A 6,005-nucleotide genomic window follows, 5' to 3' on the forward strand; every position below is an offset into this window, starting at 1 on the left:
AACAAGTTTACGGATAAATTCCCACTGATTTAATCATAGCCTAATCCAGGCTATGGTGGAAGCAGTTTGTCCCATGTACAATCCACAGAAAGAGGGGAATGAATGAGAAAGGAAAGCTCCTCTGCCCTGAGCTCTGTGTCTCCCTCATCAGAAGATGCTTCCATGAAGAAGAACCTCCAGGTCTCTTCTCCCCATCCCAGGCACTCCAGTTACACCCTTACAGTCACCTTCCATTATGATTATTGTTATTATTAATAATTTTTTTAGTCTTATTGGTAGACCTTTCTGACTGTACTGGCATCCTGTTTGTCCTTGCCAGGAATTTCCAAATAAAACCAGAGGCAGAGATGCCCCTGTCAAACAGAGTGCAGACACCCCAGGAAGCCAAGGAGAGCAAACCCCCAAACCTGTTCACACCACCTTCCTTTTCCTAAGAATCACCATCTCCCAGAGAGCCCTTCATACCTGCAAACATTTCCGCCTTGCAACCAAACCCCTCAAAAACCAATTCACCTGCAAGCATTTCCACCTTGCAACCAAACCCCTCAAAAACCAATTCACCACTCTGTGTATTTGATTTCCACCTCTAACCATGCGTTTTGCTCGAGCCCTGGTCACATGCCAGCACCCATCTGTGTAAATACACAATTTTTCTAGCTGAATTGCACATCCACAGCCACGACTCAACCACAGAAAGATCATGTAAATAATGGAAGCTGACAGCATAAGTAATTTTTTTCATGTATCAGACGCCATGGTTGACTGCTGAACTGTGAGATCTGCTGTTTTTAGACTGTGCTAAGTTCTCCCCTTTCACCCCTGAAGATTCCAGACTAAAGGCTGGATCTTGAATCACAGGCTTCAGATGTTTTTCTTATCACACAGCTCAGTCAACACTTGTTCACATCCTGTGACCTTTTCCTGCATCTCTCTACTGCCTTTCAGGGCTGCTTATCCAAATGGTCACTGGTGGAACTGGGGACATGGGCAGTGACCATCACGAGCCACATGGCTCCTCACTGTCCTAATGGCTAAGGAGTCACTAAGCCCTGAAAGAAGGAGTGAAAACACTGTGGAGCTTTCAGTATTAGTAACAGCTCCCATTAAGTGGAGAAATCCATCTTGCAAACAGGAGAAATTAAAGACGGCGAGTCCAAATGCAGGGAGGAGCATGAGGCTTTGGGAGGAAAAAAAAAAGTGCCAGGTCTCTAGCACAATGGCCTGTGTAATTGGTTCTTTTGAAGTTTCTAATCACTTTTGGAAAGATCAAGTGGAAGTGACAAGTGAGGCTATCGGAACAGTGACTCCGTACAATGGTGGCACATGGGACTCGAAGTGGTTTGTGTGGTAATTGTTAATTGTTTTGGGGCTTCCTCCAAGCACAAAACATATCTGAAGAGCTGCTATTAGGAAAAAAAAAATTTAAAAAAAAGTCCTCCCAGTATAAATTATGTGGTCAGTGTTTCAGATCTCATACAAATCATTTGCCTGTGAAAATGTTATCAAAATATGAGCTATCCCTTTCAAATATATTTTAAACAATGTTAATGTATTTTCACATGTCATCAGTTGACAGCTCCACCATCGTCGCTCGTCAGCCACCAGGGAAATTTGCATGCATTTGAATTCACCCTGCCAAGCACAGGCAGCCCAGACTGACAGCCGATTTAACTGGGTGATAAGTTAATCTGTACAACATTTGATAGATTTCTGTCTTTTACCTAAGCCAGAGTTGGTGGGAATTATTCAGCGAGGGGATTTGCAAACGGGTCGTGTCTCTGTTGAGTCTCGGTGGGAGGTGTTGTGTTTCTTCATGGGTAGTGCTGATCTCCACCTGAGCTGGCCACATCAGGCTGAACTAAATACCACCCCAAACCCACCAGGAATCACTGTTTTCAGGCTTTTCCTCCCACAAATCCAAATCTTCAGCTAAAACTCAAGTTAATGATGGGCCCTGAGATGGTTTTGGATGGACAATGATCACCATCTACTGCCTGCTCCTCAGTTTTTCCCTGTTCCCTCAAGCAGCACGGCACATCCAAGGGTTGGATTAAACCCTGGGCAGGTTCACCCTGTCCCAAGGCTCAACACAGCATGAGGTGGTCACTGCATGCCACAGCATCCAAAATTCCAGCAGAAAACAACACCTACCAAAGCTCTGCCCCAGAACCACACGTCCCTCAGATGCTGGCAGTCATCATTAAACCAGACACCACCAGGTTTTAGACACATCCCTTGCATTGACAGAGTTTTTCATTAAAAAAAATCCCCTACATCCAACAGCACCTTCTGCTCCTTCAGAGGAACCCTGATTACAGGAAAATCAGAGCTGTTCATTTGCAAGGCCACCCAAACAGGGGGCTCCAGGCTTCTGCTGGGGCTGTGTGTTTAACCACAACAAAACACAGAGGGCATTTTGATGTTTGGAAATGCCCAGAAGGAGATTTCTATTTACTTTCTCTTCCACAGTACATTACCAAAGCCAGGAGCCTCAGTAGTCAGCAAGCCATTATTTATTTATTCAAAACATCTTTCATTTCCTGAGATGCAGCGTGTTATTTACAGGGCACACACTGTGTTGTTACATGAAGTAAATTTCAACGGGCAGATTAAACCCGGGATACTTCACCCATAATGATATATCCTGATAATGGCCATTTTCAAAGAATTGCTAAAATGTAAGTAAATATCTCACTGGTTGCAGGAGGAAATGCTCTGAAAGGGCAGGCAAGGCAACAGAGCTGCTGCTGCCATAGGCAGGCGAGTTTGATGAATGGAATTTAATGGATAGACCCTTTATTCCAAAGTTGATGGAGAGCTGGAGAAAGCTTTGGAAACACAAGAGATAAATCTGTGCTGAGCCCTTTGTTCAGATGCAATTTCAAATAAAGATAGCCCATTTGCAGCTTTTGGAAAGGAGCCTTTCCTCATCAAGGCACAGGTACAGGTTTAAAATATTAATTAAATAAAACTCAAGTCTACATAAGGCTTGAAAGCAGGCACCAAGAAAAGGAATGTATTGAAGCTAAAGGTAGGGTAAAAAGTGGGAATACCCGTGGGCAAGTTCCAGTGGGGAAATGTAGGTCAGGATCCTGCCCCTCAAAATGCATCACCATAATGTTCCCTATCTAATGTACAGAGTGTCAGTTTTAGAGACAATGAGATTTTATACATTTTTTATGTGTAGAAACCCTTGGTGTCAGCAACCAGACCCAGCCATCCCTCCCCAGTATTGTCATGAGTCTTTCCTGATCTTCATAAGCGATATGAAGGCTGATAAAACGTCCCTTAAAACTCTAATAATTGCCTGAAAAATCAGCAAATTAACCACTTCATCCAAGACAGATACACTGTGGACATTGAACTGCCACAGCTCTCCACAAAAATCCCATTTCCATCTGTTTTTGTGGTGCACACCTGTAGCTGCTTGCTGGGCAGAAAGCAGGCATGGGAATAACCTGTGAATTCACAGACCACAAACAGAAAAAGAGGTGTTTAGCACCAAAGTGGAGGAAATTATGATAAATTTAGGAAATCCTCTGTTCAGAGGCCCCTCAAAATCACCCTGAGCCAGGGAGGGCATGGACAGGGCTGGAAGGGTGTGAAATCCTTAACTGTGAATTAGGAGAGACAAAAGCCTTAAAGAAAATTACTCCTCTGTCCTGGACTTTTAGAAGGCCAGGGCAGGAAAAAGAAACCTACATTGTTAAATAATGATAATAGTAATGATAATGATAATGATAATGATAATAGTAACAACAATAATGATCCTCGAGGAGCAGCAAGGAGATCCTGGGCTGCTCTGAACTCCACACACTGGGGCCTTGGCAGCAAACTCAGGAAAGTGTGTGGGTCCATCAGGAACCCACTGATCTAAAACACTGAGACACTGCAAATCTGAGCCCTCTGGACTGCAAATCAAGAATTAGGATTTTTACTAAAACTGGTAAATTTCTTGTGCTTGTTTTCACTTAATTCACTCCTCACTTCCTTAAAATAATGATCAATTTATCAGCTTTTAGCTCCCCCCAAAACTCACAGAATACTTGATTCAGTGGGAGGTTTCACTACTGTCAGCTGCAAATCAAGAATTAGGATTTTTGCTAAAACTGGTAAATTTCTTGCCCTTATTTTCACTTACTTCACTCTTTTCTTCTTTAAGATAATGGTCAATTTATCAGCTTTTAGCTTCCTCAAAAAACCCACAAAACATTTGGTTCAATGAGAGGCTTCACTACCATCAACTGCAAATCAAGAATTAAGATTTCTACTAAAACTGGCAAATTTCTTGCCCTTAATTTCACTTAATTCACTCCTCACTTCCTTAAGATAATGATCAATTTATCAGCTTTTTGCTCCCACGGTGCACTGGAGCCTGCATGGGCACAGTCCATGTTTTCTGCACCCAGTATTCCATCTTGAGGCACAGATTTGTCTCTTCTGCAGCCAAAATTGCAACATTAAACACTATAATTGTAATCTCCTGGCCACAAGACCAGATTTTCCCCTTCTGCCTTGACCAGGGGTCAACGCTGATGTGCAACTCTTCATCCAAAGTGTTTGGCAGCAGCTACTGCGGGCAAAAAACAAAAATTCCACTCCGCAGGATTTTCAGCCAGGACAGAAAAAAATAAAAGAAAACAAAAAGATGCCAATATGTGAAAAAAATAAGAAGGGTGATTTTAGATAATTAAGACTTCAGTCCTCTCAGCTCTTTGGAAGAAAGCAAAAGAGTTTCCAAATATTTTCCTCTCTTTTCAAGCCTATTAAAAACATGCACGATGTAAAAAATATACACAGAATGGGTATTTAGGATATTTTTAAAATAAATTCAGAGGGAAAAGAGAGGGACAGAGAATCACAAAGCATCTCTTTCCCACCCAGCAGAGCTCAGTAAATCAGGCAGGGTTTGTGTTCTCCCCATGGACAGCAGGGCAGGCACTCGCCCCCCTCTCCCATATGGCACAGCAGCCCCAGCCAGCCCAGGTAGCAGAAGGCACTCCAAGAATCCAGCCTGACTCTCCAGCACATGGAGCATGGAAGGGTCGAGCTGTGCCTCATCTGCGTCCCTACAAAACCAGAAGCACTGGCATCTGCAATCCAGAGCATCATTTGGCACGGTGTAAAATTTTAAAGTAATTTTCAGGGGTTTTTTTTGTGTTGTTGGTTTGGTTTTTTCAGTTTGGTTTTTTTGTTGGGGTTTTTTTTTTTTTTTCTTTTTTTTTCCCATCCTCCCCCCTGCCAGCGCCACATGGTGATTTTTGTCCTTCGGAGAGGCAAAGGCAAACACAGGCATGCTCACCCTCCATTGTCAAAGGGAGAGGTTTCCTAGCAACACCGCTGGTATGAATGGAGCCCAAGTTCCCTTCCCAATCCCTTTCGTGGCATTAGAGCAATTTGTAACACACAGGGCAGGGGGAAAGAAGGATCTGAGAGCCCTGGCTATGCAGTGTCACCCAAATCTGCAAATCACTTTGGCAAGTTTTGTTGGCACCGAGCGCTTTTAAGCACTTTTTTTTAAGATACAGGCAGGAGGAAATCCTGGAGTCTGTTCCCATCCTCTGTCCCAGCCCCACGTGCTGCCCTGAGCCCCAGGAGCAGGGAAAGGATGCTGTCCACAGCAAGGAGAGCTCTGCTGCTGGGCTCTGCTTCTCAAAGCACCATAAAAACTCTGCTTTGAGCAGACTGAGCCTCAGACAAGCACCATTCATCCAAGGCTGGCAGGATATTTGGGCTGTTTTGGCAAGGGGCTGTGAAATGTGCACTCAGCAACTCCCAACTGCAGCCACATTATTCCCTACAGAGCCCCGATGTGCCAAATGGGAAGGTGTTGGAAACAAGGGAAAACAACATTGGAGCAGGGGAACACAGAGGAAAAGACAGAGAAAAGCATCAGGAGCTCCTGGGGCTCCCAGCAGCTGCTGCACCTCATTCCCTTCCTGCACAAACCCACCCAACTGCCCAGCATTACAGCAAATCCCTGATTTGATGGCATCTAACATCCC

The sequence above is a fragment of the Ammospiza nelsoni genome, chromosome 8 (genome assembly GCF_027579445.1).
Source record: "Ammospiza nelsoni isolate bAmmNel1 chromosome 8, bAmmNel1.pri, whole genome shotgun sequence".
In the NCBI taxonomy this organism is placed as follows: domain Eukaryota; kingdom Metazoa; phylum Chordata; class Aves; order Passeriformes; family Passerellidae; genus Ammospiza; species Ammospiza nelsoni.